Source organism: Macrobrachium rosenbergii, chromosome 20, assembly GCF_040412425.1.
Source record: "Macrobrachium rosenbergii isolate ZJJX-2024 chromosome 20, ASM4041242v1, whole genome shotgun sequence".
Taxonomy (NCBI): Eukaryota; Metazoa; Arthropoda; class Malacostraca; order Decapoda; family Palaemonidae; genus Macrobrachium; species Macrobrachium rosenbergii.
In genome coordinates, this window is record NC_089760.1 from 12,369,794 (window position 1) to 12,385,000 (window position 15,207).

At 35.2% G+C, this 15,207-nt stretch overlaps 2 protein-coding genes across 5 annotated transcripts in view; one reads left to right on the forward strand and one right to left on the reverse strand.

Moving 5' to 3' along the window:
* Drep4 (DNA fragmentation factor-related protein 4) overlaps positions 1–15,207 on the forward strand; it is a 100,991-nt gene that overhangs the window by 71,496 nt on the left and 14,288 nt on the right. Inside the window, exon 7 of one of the 2 annotated variants that reach the window (XR_010856217.1) lies at positions 3,082–3,235. The gene's annotated coding sequence lies outside the window, so the exon portion shown is untranslated. The remainder of the gene's footprint in view (positions 1–3,081; positions 3,236–15,207) is intronic. The other variant, XR_010856218.1, reaches the window with a different exon arrangement.
* The window catches only part of LOC136849049 (probable RNA-binding protein 46), a 52,605-nt gene that overhangs the window by 29,523 nt on the left and 7,875 nt on the right, over positions 1–15,207 (reverse strand). The window lies entirely within an intron of this gene.

The following is a 15,207-nucleotide window of genomic DNA, read 5'->3' on the forward strand; positions in this document are numbered from 1 at the left end:
TTATTTTAATTTTTTGCAAATAAAATTTAGTACAGTGCGCAATACACTGAATTGTTTATACTTAGCTTATGTGGAATGAATATAGTGAGATGAGGTGCTGCGCTCCTTTTTACTAAACTTGACTTAATGAACTCCACCGTATTTAAAAGATAGTGATGAAAACATGTTCTGAATGCCGTTTCAGTATTCATCCTATATAACATAAAATAGCATTTCATAATACAGGCTCGAGTTCAAATGAATAAATTGTGGGAAAGTTGATTAGAATAAAATTGGACGCATTCGATTAGGCATTTGTATGAGGATAATGGAACTGTAGTGTATCAGTGAAGGCAAACATTCTGATGTGCTGTACATTAAGCGCAAAATACAGAGATTTCACCTAAACACAACTCTACCGTGGCATGGAAAGTCAGTGTTTTGAAAAATTACTCGCACGAAAAACAGGTTTTTAGGGAAATAACAGTTGTCTGTTTCGAGTTTGTGGGATAAGTAATCTTTTTTAGTTTCTCCTTCAATCATTTTCAGTATTTTATTATTCTTAAAAGGGTTGGCATCTATGTATATCAACTATAGTATTGTTATTAAGCACCTCTATGTCTATGGTGAAATTCTGAAATCTTTTGTTCGTATTATTATTAATATTATTTTGCTTTCGTATTGTTTATCACACTTTCATCGGACCGTCGTGAAATTTCACAGGAAGGTAACCTATGCCATGTTTATTCTGGCTTAAGTCAAACCAAAAACAGACGTATCTTCAAATGAAGTATTGTTAAACGATATTGCAAAATTGTTTCACTTTGCTTATCAGTGTCGGAATAATTTATCACCATAAAAATGGCAGGTTACCTATAAATTACGATTCCCTGCGTTCTTGGAGAAATAGTAAAAAAAAATGGCCTTTTCATAGCCATTCAAAGCTTTCGTCTAAGCTGAAAAGAATAGCAAGCTGATCTGAGATAATTCTTGGAAATTCTTGAAGTTACATAAAGTGACATTTGCCTCATATGACCTAAGCGATTTCTCCAGGATTTTCACTAAAGATTTTGAATTGTTGTTATAACCGGAGCAATGAACACTGAGCCAATCAGAACATTCTTTGGCATGTGAAGTTTACTGAGTGCCATGGGTTATTGGATGATGATGATGATGATTATTATTATTATTATTATTAGAGGAAACAGAACTCTGTATATCTATATTCATGTTATATAAACAGTTTTATCAGTAAACGTTTTACAGTTCTACTCTTAGCTTACAAAAGCACCTGCTGTCATCTTTGAGTGTCCAAGGTTTATCAAAAAAATTTCTAATCTCTACACCTTGAGAGTATCCTTGTGATATGATTTTAATTCAGGCGACCTCTCGTTAAATAACTTTTATCCCTCGATCTCGTCCACGATCCGTTAGATACCTCTACATGGCCCTCGCTAATCCCTTGCCTTATTTTAATCGGGGTGGATTTTCAGAAATCCTTCTCTCGCAGTCGTTAAGATGGGATGTAGTTCCGACGGGAATACAAAAACCTACGTTTTCATAAATGGACTGCCTCGCGCCAGGCGTGCTTCGGCTGCCACTGACTAACCATAAAAACAAAATCCTATCATGTTGCGCTATCCAGGCTGTTGTATGTTTTACTGCCAGCCATTGTGGGTAGTGAGTTTTAAAGTATCTTCGATTACTCTGCATTCTATCGCGCGCGCGCATGTGTGTGTGTGTTTGTGCGTTATTGTTTGCACATCATAACTTGCTCTTCATATCATCGTCTGGTTTTCATCCCCACAAATGTTTGTTTATCTCTCTTACGTATTCCTTTCTGCGCGAATCTAGATTTCTCCCAGTCTCCCTCATTGAGGGAAGGTTATACCCTCAGGCCTTTCTCTTCTTTATTATTCTTCTCCTTGATTATTTTTCTTTTTTAGTACATATTATCTTACTAATGGACCATGTGTGTGAATGAGATTAAGGGCCAGAGATATATAAACGGGAGATCGGCGGACTGGAAATCATATCACAGGCATGGTCTGTTGACCTTGATCACAAGGAAGATGATGGCTGGAGCTATCGTAAGCTGAGAGTACTGTTTTTAAAAGGTTTATTTGTGAAAAGGAGGTTATGACACCAGATGGGTATCTTTCCCCTGTTATCAACTGGACCTTGAATGTTCGTCGACTTATTTATTTATTTATTTATTTATTTATTTATTATTATTATTATTATTATTATTATTATTATTATTATTATTATTATTATTATTATTATTATTTGGAAAAGTCCCAAAAGATTGTTAAATTACGAAGCAATCTTACATAAAATACAGTGCCTTATTTACATAAACAGGGAAATCAGAAAGAAATAAAATAACAGATTAGTTAATAAACAGAAAACACATCCACGCATAGAGATAAAAAAATAATTTTTTCCGGGCGCTTCAAAATCATCTTTGTCACAGTTCTATTGACACCTTTTCGAAAAAATTAAATAACTCGAATCCTGCTTCCGTGTTTTACTACTACTATACTACTACTATTACTACTATTACTACCACGACTTTCGATATTATTACTATTACTACTGCTGTTATAACATAAAAAAGAACAGAACACGGGAAAGAAATGCGTTTAAAAGTGCAACACTCACAAAAATAATATGCAATTTTAGCACATCTCATTCACATGTAAACATACTGTTGGCAATCTACGCATATCATTACCATCATTATATATGAAGTAGCTAAGTCATAAGAATTTCCTGTTAATTTCGTGTGAAAAATTATAGACCCGAATTATATATAACCATATTTGCTATATATATATATATATATATATATATATATATATATATATATATATATATATATATATATATATATATAATATAATGTGTCTGTGTGCATATATATATATACACACACATACATAAATTACATACATACATAAATAAAAGACACATACATATATATATGTATGTATATGTGTATGTTGTGTATTTCAGGGCTTAATGTATTTAGGCCTGTTTTTAGCATTAATTATTCCGTGTTTTAAGTTTTTTTTTTATAATGCTTTCCTTTCTCCACAGGTTAAGATCGTCAGGATGGTTTTAAATTCCAGAAGGACGGGTGAATTCCCTACTAGCTGCTTCTCTGTAACATTCTGACCTCTACGGTGAGTAACCTTTACGTTACAAAGATGTTATATTGACTAAGTTGTTAGTACGTGTGGATAGAAAGCAGGTTAGTCGGTAAAGTGCTCTTTGATTAACTGACTGGTAGGGAAGATCAGAGAACAGATTTTTTTTTGGGGGGGGTTAATATCCAATAGCTCTCTCTAGTGCTTTCGCTCTTATCTCCTGTGTTGATTGCTTCCTGCGTTGCTTTGACTAATGCAGTGCAACTGCCTTCTCTTTCCCTTCAAGCAGAGAGCAATATGTTATCATAGTCTATCTGAAATCGAGACAGGTTCGAGATTATAAGCCACCGAAATATTGTTTTGCTTTAAGCGATTCCGGTCCCTATGTGCACGCTGTTCTATTTCAGTCGCCAGTTGGCTTTTCTGTGATGTATTTTAAGATAGTTCTTTAATTTTTTTTCTTTTTTTTGTAGACTTCAACGAGCGATGGCATAGAATCGAACGGGTTGAGTGTGTGTGACGTAAATACCCACATTGCCATCTCTCTCTCTCTCTCTCTCTCTCTCTCTCTCTCTCTCTCTCTCTCTCTCTCTCTCTCTCTCTCTCTCTGCAGAGCCGTTCTATTCCTCATTACCTGGGAGGACAGCTGGGCCAACTGACTGAGGCTAGATGAATTTTTTAGGGGTCAGTTACATTATATATGTGTAACTATATGGCGTGTAAATAGAGATATATGATATGTATTTATATTGTGTGTGTGTGTATGTGTGTGTATATATATATATATATATATCTATATATATATATATATATATATATATATATATATATATATATATATATATATATACATATACATATACATATACACACACACACACAAACTCATACGGCTATGGCAGTCAATATAAAAAAACCCTAAATTAACAAGTTTGTGAATACCAATGCAGTATTTCAACTTAAAAGTTCAACGTAATTTTTATGACGTAACTAAGTCAACATTTTGACATTAACTGTAATTTGATGTTAAAGCAAAAAAACAAAAAAAAAAAAAAGTAAGTTTGCTAGCGAAAATGAGCCGATTCGTCAAGTTTCTGTTGATAAGAAATTCTCGGCGACTGCCGATAAGGTGACGATAAGAGAATGCTAAGAAAAAAGTCCTTCGGGAGTGGATTATGGGATAAAAAGAGGTTCGGAAGAACACTTTCACCTTGCAGATATTTATATGAACACTCGCTCTTTGTGTGGAATAAGTTACCCTCCCATACATATTCATTTACTAAAGCATTTGCAGCATTTACATAACGTCTTAGCGTTGCGTATTTGGAGGTACAGTTTGATGATTACATCAATCTCTGTATCTAAACTAGACATACATACATACATACATACATACACATATATATTATATATACATATATATATATATATATATATATATATATATATATATAACATATATGTATGTATGTATGTATGTATGTATGTATGTATGTATGTATGTATATATAACAATCCGTATATTCAGCTTTCTATTCCTGCATTTTTGAAAGATTTATTATAGTGAGACCTGGGCTGTTTACTAACCGTATGCATTCACTATCTGTTTTTCTGTTTTCTTTCCTTCTTCACTTTTTCTTCTTAATACTCTGTACATTTTCCCATTAAACTAATCAAAGTGACTTCGAAGCAAGTTCTTCAATAGGCTTAAAGAAAGAAATTGTACATCAGTCTTCTTCCAAAAGAATAGACGTGTCCTGTGCTGAAAACAGCAGACGAAACGTGCGTTGCTTTATAAACCTTTTAGTGTTCTGTAAAGGAAAACTATTGAGATGGCTTTGTCTGTCCGTCGGCGCTCTTTCTGTCCCCACTTTTTCTGTCCGACCTCGGATCTTGAAAAACTACTGAGGCTAGAGGGCTGCAAATTGGTATGTTGATCATCCACCCTCCAGTCATCAGACATACCAAATTGTAGCCCTCTAGCCTCAAAAGTTTTTATTTGACTTAAGGTTAAAGTTAGCCATAATCGTGCGTCTGGCAACGCTAAAGGACAAGCCACCACCGGCCGTGGCTGAAAGCTTCATGGGCCGCGGCTCATACAGAATACTTGTTTCTTCGGCGCATTTTTTACTTGTTATATATTGCGTAAAACTTGCGGATCTGAATTCATATTGGAGTTTTTTTTTTTTACGACAGGCTTAATCTTTCCCTTGCCATTTGCGATAATTCTACAAAATCATCTCCAAAAGAATTTACATGAAATCACAATTTCTGAAAAGGAAGTTTTCAAGGGCCTAAAAAATTGGTACAGGAAATGGACACCCCGCTGGACATAAAATGAGAAACATTACAATAAGTCAATCAGAAATTTCCATGTTTTCGATGAATGAAAAATTTATCTTGCAAGTAGGATTGATATTCATTGTAAAGTGAAATCATTACATTAAAGGATTATCTTCATTATAAAGTAAAATCATTACGTGATTTATGCAAACGGCAGAGCGAGTTAAACACCATCGATGGATTTCATACAAAAATCTTTTGCCACAACTGCTAATGTATTTCATAGAATATTGATTCTCGATGCAATTAAAAACAGCCTTCGAAAGATTGAAAAAACAGATGAGCATCAACTTAATTTTGAATTAATTTTACGCGCTCTCAAATTGTCTGAAGTTAAGAAGCAAATCATATTGGGTAAGACTATAACATAGTTACTCGATTGATTAAAAATATGAAAACTATGACAATCTTGAAATAATTTGTACCATAAGGTTACATGTTTTGCTAGTTTACCTAGTAGTGGAAAGGAAGATGGAAATGAAACGGTCGATATTAAAGAAAAGTTGGATGTTATCACCGTAAAACTAAGCTATAAGAGTGATATCAACTCTTGCCGTGAAATTGACACCTTAAGCAAGGGAAGGCACAGTCTCCTTGCGGATTCAGTCTTGATAAGATTAGACAGCAGGTTATAAAACACGTGACTCACATGATTCGGAGAAAGATTAATCGTTTCCATCTATTTTACCCATTCTCAGGAAAGGGAGGGAAAGAGGTATTCCGATCCCAATCATATGATAATAACAAGGCTTTGGACAATATTATTGTAAACATATTTAGCGTAGTACCGATCACTCACATTCGTGGCTTTTACCACGTCAAAAGGAGTTTCCGTTATTATCCTGATTCACTTTTCCTTTCATTTTATTACTTTATATTTGAATTCTGGGTGGTGTCAGTTCAGGGAATCCCCTGAAAGTGGAAATTTTAAAATCTAAGGAATCTTCTAACACTGAGATTTTTTGAAGCTTGATTTAAGGGCAGTTAAAGCACTGAACGTAGTCTCTCTCTCTCTCTCTCTCTCTCTCTCTCTCTCTCTCTCTCTCTCTCTCTCTCTCTCTCTCTCACTCTGAGACCTACAACTGAGTCAAAATTGCAATCACGTACTTAGAAGAACCATATTGGGTTTGAAGAGAACGTACATTTATCGCCCCTGTCTTAGCTGGTTCGCGGACCGAACGCTAGTCATTCATTTGTGAGCTGAACACTACCGCTTGCACAGCGAGACCCACACACACACACACACACACACACACACACACACACACACACACACACACACAGAGAGAGAGAGAGAGAGACGCTTTCAGTGCTTTAATTGCCTTTAAGTCAAGCTGAAAAAAATCTGTGTTAGAAGATTCCCTAGATTTTAAAATTTCCACTTTCAGGGGATTCCCTGAACTGTCACCACCCAGAATTCTAATATAAAATAATAAAATGAACAGAAAAATGAATCAGGATAATAACGGAAACGCCTTTTGACGTGGTAAAAGCCTACATGTATGAATTCCAGACTTGTTGAATCCATTTATTCTCTGTATTCACTATGATACAAGTGAGAAAAGTCAGGATGGGTGAGACACAAATTGGTTTGAAGTGCTAGGTAGCCAGTGCAACTGGGATACTCTCCAATACAGAAAATACTAAGGAATCTAGACAGAATAGCATATTTTGCGGTATAGTATAATAGTTAAGAAGAGATTCCAAGACCATACTAGGAAGGAAATCATATTTAGACCTTAATTTTTTAGTTATACAGCTGCGCTTATGCCCTTGACGGGAACATCGTTGCATAAACTAGCCATACTTGTACCATAAATTACTTGTATTTATGGATAAACGTTGCATATACTTTTAGTGCCAAGTGAAAACTGCAAGAGAATTTCGTGCTTTTTCAAAAGAAACTTGATTAAGCATAAACCAAAAACAACAAATATGCCTCTCTGAAATTCGCTTAAAAAAGAGGTTCGAATCCTGGCCGGGGCAGATGCACTTATCAGTTGCAATTCCTCTGGGATAAGTTATTACTTAGGCATAGTGATCGCGATATTGAGTGATATTTGACGCTTTAATATTCGTAAATGCGAAAATTCACGGTATGAGCCATGGCCCATGAAACTTTCAGCCACGGCCCGATGGTGGCATGTCCCATAGCGTTGCCAGACGCACGATCATAGCTAACTTTAATCTTAAATAAAATAAAAACTACTGAGGCAAGAGGGCTGCAATTTGGTATGTTTGAAGATTGGAGGAAGGACGATCAACATACCAATTTGCAGCCCTCTAGCCTCAGTAGTTTTTAGATCTGAGGGCGAACAGAAAAAGTGCGGGCGGACACACAAAGCCATCTCAGTAGTTTTCTCTTACCGAAAACTAAAAAAGTAAGCTGGCTAACAAAAACAAGTAAACTGACAAGATAGAAAATATTTTACGTAAATGAAAACTCCAACTGATGACTTGCTCAGTGTGATAAAAAAAAAAAAAAAACTGATGCTGAAAATATACCTAACGAGTTTATCAAGCCATGTTTCCGTGCCGTTTCCGTTATTACCAGTTAGGTCAACTGATTAGAAATGCATTTTTTTTCAAGCAAAGTGAGATTTGTTGGTGTTAAATTAGCAGATGTCACAAACACTCCCCTATCGGAACCTTCAGAATTTTATCTCAGAGGATTTCCGTATCGCTTGAAATGTATAATACACAAATTTTCAGTGAATGACGAATGAAGTTATTCACTGGTAGTATAGCCTACAAGCACTATGTAAAACAGAACAATTTCTAGAAAGATCAGGTGGCAAACTTAGGGATTGCAAGGATGAATTATGTTAATTCATCCATTTAAATTATTCTTGTAAAAGTTCATAACATTTCCTGTAATCTGTCTAAAAGTTCTTCACCATCGAGCTTCTACTATTATTTTCATTTAATGACTCGGTGAGAATTGAGTATGACGGCGAACGAAGCGATCTGATGAAATCTGGCTATATTATTGCTACCAAACTTTCTAATGTTGTTGCCAGACACGCATGCGAATGGCTGGCGTGAAATCAGCTTTCAACAGCAATGGACGTGGAGTGACGGTAGCCATATATAAATAAAGAATTCCTCTCTCTCTCTCTCTCTCTCTCTCTCTCTCTCTCTCTCTCTCTCTCTCTCTCTCTCTCTCAGTGTACTGCATTTACGTGCGTGGGTCTCGTGATACAATGGCGGCACGCTGGCTCCATTGTTGAGATGATTTAAAAACCCAGAGTCTATCTGTAAACTCAGATCAGTGAAATACAGCTGTATTAGGTAGAAAATGAAGAGGAAAAACTAGCCCTCCGAGAGAAAAGGTGGACAAATAAATAAATATATAAAACGAATGTATCATAAATTCCTTTTTTCCTTTCATTGAACTTTATTTAGCTGACGTTTCAGGACCATCTGTCCCATTTTCAAAGCTATAAATAATAAAATAAAAGTTAAAAACAGATTCAGGCTTTAAAGAAAAGGATTTTTACATAAAACAATAAAAGTATAAAAAGAAATATGATAAAAGGAACAATGTTTACCAAGTAGTAGTAGTAGTATAGTAGTATATGTATCTATCTATTTATCTATCTATCAATATAATTATACATACGTAAGGTACTTTCTTTCCAGTATGTCTGTCACACCCCATCTATCCAACCCTTTTGGGGTCTTCTCACCCTTCCCCCTTTTACCGCTTCAATCATAGCTTCACATTTCTCATCCTCTCAATTATTCTTATGCCTCTTATACATTTTCCCCTTCATTTGCATTCAGCATCCAGACTACACTTGCTGAGAGTTGACTCAAAAGTCCACCATTCCAAATTTTACTTCCAGAGACAGCCCATGTCTCTTCCCAGTCTACCGCACATATCTCGGTACTTATATCGATTCACATATCATTATTCAGTAGATGAAACCCACTCATATGGAACAAGCCCACAGGGGCCATTGACCTGAAATTCAAGCTTCCAAAAAATATGGAGTTCATAAGGAAGAAGTAAGAGGAAGTAAAGGGGAATACAGAAAGAAGAGATCCCACTTATTAAAAAAGAAAAAAATAAAATAAATACATAAATAGGTAAAAATTTATTAAAATGCAAGTGGAACAGTATTAGGGTAGCAATGCATTGCATTTTCGATTGAACTTCTGAAGTTCCAATAGCACGACATCCTCTGGGAGGCTGTTCCACAGTGTGAGGAATAAAGGACCTCTGGAACTGAGAAGTTCGACAGTGAGGCACATTTACCGCATATTGGTGCTACTGTTCAGCGAACCCGGTTGCTCTCGGCAGATAAAGAGGATCGGGGATCAACTGATCTTACCGTCATCCATTACATTTACTCGGAAATGATTATAAAAATCAAGTGCTTCCATTTTTCCACCATCCAGTCTTTCTGGTCTCTACTTGCCCTCGTAGACTATCGCTTGTTTATATTACTTGAGAACGCTTTCGAATCATTACTTTTATTCCCATTTTCTTTCATAATCGCCAGTCAGCACTTTGTCATCTGTCAACATCAACCGTTTCGCACCACTCATAACTAATTCCTTTTCTTATCATACACAAACACACACGCGCACACACACACACACACACACACACACACACACACACACACATATATATATATATATATATATATATATATATATATATATATATATATATATATATATATATATATATATATATACAGTATATATTGTGTTTTTTTCTTCGAACGCTTGTGTTTTTTTTTCTTCGTAAAATATCTTTAAATATATCGTTTTGATATCTGAAGGACTTAGCACATGCTTGAAGCGTTATTCCAATATACGGTACTCAGTAACTAAGAGAGAGAGAGAGAGAGAGAGAGAGAGAGAGAGAGAGAGAGAGAGAGAGAGAGAGAAAATCATACCGCTTTACCATTCGATAAGAAAGTCTCAGATTTGGAGGCAAACAGTGAACGATATGCGACCTCATCCAACTGGGACACGGCCATATGGAGAGCAAATACCGTGGACAAACTTTAGTCCGTTCGAACCTCTGTTTATTCGGTTATGCAGATGTTTGATGGTGTCTACAACGACGATGCTTCACATAAGCTTTGTAAATGGTTGTGGGTCAAATGAGCTTTTAGCAAAATTTCACCGTGTAGAGTAGCTTTTGAATTCTACCTAAGAACAACACATACACACATCTTTATATATATATATATATATATATATATATATATATATATATATATATATATATATATATATATATACACACACACACACACACACACACACACACACACACAAACATGTATGCATGTACACACACACACTCACAAATGCACTGGGTATTCTTGAAAACATGATAAAGTGCATGCTTTACGCCACGTTTTTCAGATGAACCTATGAATTATTCAGTCTTCAAAAGGCAAATAAATTCCAGGCTGAATATTCCCGGTGAACGAGTTACTACTAAATCTAAATACCGTAATCATTTTCTGATTATAGTTTTCATGGCGTTCAAAAGCTTTCACATTTCCATCTTGCGGAATTGGCAATCATTCAACGGTTCGTATATAAATTTCTCCAAATATTAACGTCTTTGAGTTATAAATATAATTTAGAAAAACACTGGAAAAATTCCACTCGTAAACTATCTCCGTTAAGTACGGTAATTGGATTTCCTTAATGCTAAATATCCATGGAAATTCCAAGGGCCCAGCTTAATATATTATGGAAGCTAACTCATAATAAGAAATTAAAGCTTCAGCTTTTCTTCGTGTTTACAGCTAGAGCGGAAAAATTGTGTAACGAGAGGGACACCCTTAGTGAGGTCCACTTGCGTATGTCGGTTAATTTAAGTTTGAAAAATCTGAAATTTTAAAGCAGGAATCCAGTGACATATAGCAGTGCTACTATTGTTGTCACACTGCACTAAGCAGGAATCCAGTGACATATAGCAGTGCTACTATTGTTGTCACACTGCACTAAGCAGGAATCCAGTGACATATATCAGTGCTGCTGTTGTTTTACACACTGCATTAAGAAGATAAATAAAAGCACTTTGTGATATGTGTTTGCTAAAAATTTGATCATTAAGTCCGGCTAAAAGCATCTCGCAGCTAGGCAGTTGCTATATGACATCCGGTATGCGTACAGGAAACAATAATTACTCTGCGTACTTGAGCTGTTTTAGACCTAACTCGTTACATGAAAAACCACCTTAGCAATGAGTTTGAGTACAGACTTGCTCAAACTGAATTTAGTGTTCCCTCAGTGCTCTGAATTAGAAACATAGGAATTGTAAGTACTGTGGAGGGCACTTACTTGATCTCATTTACAGTTTTTTAAGCAGCTGTTAACAAACAGTTGCGGATATTTTAGTGAGTCTATCTATTCTATCGTTCCTCTTAGTAATGTCTTTGAATCTTTGTTTTCATAAGTATTGTCTAGGGACGTTATTAATTTGCCTGTAATGTGAGACCGAACAGTATGCTGAAAATTATCCTGACCCTGCAATTTTTTTCCCTTGAATGAGAAATGGCCTCTCTCTCTCTCTCTCTCTCTCTCTCTCTCTCTCTCTCTCTCTCTCTCTCTCTGTTACATCCGGGAGCTGGGACTAGGGTAAGAGATAGGTGGCAGTGAAAAATACAAAATTTATCACTCCAAAACGGAAACTTAACATCCGGAATCCTCCGCACAGGTCCTGTCTGTAGGAAAAACAAGTTCGTTCTTCAAAACGTTATTTGGAATATTTTAATCCAGTAGTCAAGTTAAGATAAACTTACTATCAATCATATATTAAAAGTAAAGTTGTTAGTTTTGTGCTCTGGCAAAATGAAAATTCTCGTTATCGAATACTTCAAGAGGAATGTTTTGAGCGTTTTTTGAAAATATTGTTTTGATTGGAGAAACAAATGCACAGTTATGTATATGTACATATAGTATTTGAAGATAAATCTGTACAGAAAGCTTTCGGGAAACTGTTCGAAAACGGGGGTTTCCCGAAAGCTTCCTGTACAGATTTATCTTCAAATGAATGTACATATACATAACTGTGGATTTGTTTCTACATTTCAAAACTCATGCTACTATGAGTATTTTTAATTATTTTGATTACCGAGAATTTCGAAAGTGTAAACGCCATCACAGAAAAGCCACTAAGGTTTGATGAATTTTGTTATTATAATGACAGCAAATTTCATGACTGGTAAAGTGCATTTGGATTTTACAAAGCATTTACGGAACTGTTTCTTGTACTCCATTTATTCCATCGGTTTAAATTGTTCAGCTTCTTGTAACAACAGTGTAACTTCGTCATATTCACTCAGGTTATGAAAATGAATCAGAAGTTCGGTCGCTGTAGGAAAATTCATACTAATTTAGAAAGCTTTGGCCATGACAACCCCGCATAATCCGAATTCGTATATAAATCAGTCTCAATAGGCTTTAGTCCCATTCCTGCTTTATATCATCACAAGCAGCAAAAAACGAAGACAATAATTATATTGTATTCATCTATAAACCCTCCTTCAATATTATTGTATTTTGTAGTGTAATATATATATATATATATATATATATATATATATATATATATATATATATATATATATATATATATATATATATATATATATATATATATATATATATATATATTTATTTATTATGTGTGTGTGATCAGACTTTGAAATAATGTGAAATTTGCTTAATTATTTTATGAAGGTAACCAATACTTGTCGGTGGTTTGTCAGTTTTCGTGTCTGCAAAATAACAAAGCGCGAATGATTAACTTTCAAGATATAATGAACTTGTTTGCTTTTTAAAAATCCATGCTCAATCTGACAGAAAATTCTACCGGAAGTTTATCTGACATTCCTGAAAATTTGTCATCGATCTTAATCTGCCGTGAAATTGAAGAGCCTCTCATTCTCTGAATGGTCCATCTTAAAAGATAAGCTGTTATCTTTTTTTTCTCCTTTTTCAAACTTCCTTACATTTCTGTTTAGCGTTGGGTGTAAAAGTTGCAACGTCAGCACGTTTTTTTCTCATTATAGTCTCTATTTCCGAGATTAAGAGTGAGATCCACAGAATTCTATTCATTAGTTTGATGGCAAGATGGCGCCCGGTTTTGCACATAATATGACAGTTAGCCAATGCTGGCTGCCTGGATGTTGTTTTATTACAAAGGAAAGGTAGAATATTCTTTTCTATCTTCCGCTGTAAAATGAAGTCACTCTAATAGCCATATGTATGAAATGACTTTCATTGTAGATGTACTCAGTGCTGATAAAGGAAATAAGTTCTGGAGTTCAACAAAATCTCAGTGTACTGTATGTCATAGATACACACACACACACACACACTAATATATGTATACATATAATGTACAGTATGTATGTATACACGTGACTAAAAGTTAAATCCGCAGTTATGTCAACATACAAGAGCATCTACAAGCATATAAACAGGCGAGTTTCTATTATACGATAGGTGTGCATATATCACACAGCGCCTAGCCAAGCAGTGATTAAAACAAAAGTCTAAAGGCATGTGACGTAAAATAGCAACCACGGCTTATCTCGTCGAGTCTCTTTGTCCGCAAGTGATAACCATCTGTTTCTGATAAACACTTAAAAGGGCCCAAACGCACACTCAAATACCCGCGCTGTTGAAGTTTATATTGAAAGAAGAAGAGCATTTCACATCTCGTGATTACAAGGCGTTGTACTACGGCCCGTCTTCTTTGATTTCCTCTTCTTCAATATTGTGTAAAGAACTGGGACCATCCGCTTGAACACAAGGGTCGACACAAAATAGCTTTGTTCCTGTAAGGGCAGTCTTCGTGAACAGTATGCCAGTACTTTTATGTTGCTAACGCGTAAAAAGAACGTCTTTACCGGAATGAATGAGGTTAAAAGTTAAACATACAATAAAATCGTAAAGAGTTCCAATAGTATTTAGGTTGAATGTTTAAAGCATTTCTTGGTTCCCATAATAATTCCTTGCAGACGTGTTTCTGGAAATCGCTTTAAGAGGATCTCAAGGTAATGTCGATATAAATGTGTACAGTACATACATTTGAATAACAAATTACGTATATATAGGCAGAATACAAGAATATAGTTTGTGCGTGTGTGTGTATATATATACAGTAATATATATATATATATATATATATATATATATATATATATATATATAAATATATAAATATATATATATATATATATATATATATATATATATATATATATATATATATATAGAGAGAGAGAGAGAGAGAGAGAGAGAGAGAGAGAGAGAGAGAGAGGTTGACGACGGCAAAATGGTCCTTAGCGGATCAAACCCTTGTAATGTTAAAAAAAAAAAGTATATAAATAGGACAGGAGCTCCAGTGCCTTATCTTTTCAATTCTTGATGAAAATAAAAGTTATCAGAGTCAGTCCGAAGGATGAAAGAAAAAAAAAAAATATGTGACACGGAAGCTAGGAGAGAATTTCAAAGCTGAGCAGTTAGGGTTATAGTAAGTCACCGAAGCAAGCAGTTTGAGATTTGTTAATCGCCTCGAAATAAATCTGGGAAGTGGTGGCCTGCCTGATGTCTTGAGACCACGTGAAAGAGCTGAACTCGGTAAACCAGTGGCCAAAATACTGTCTGCAGAGAAAGGGTATAAGGACACCTTTCAGTGGAGAGAAAAGAGGTAAGAAAAGGTCACACACTGACCGAACAGCCT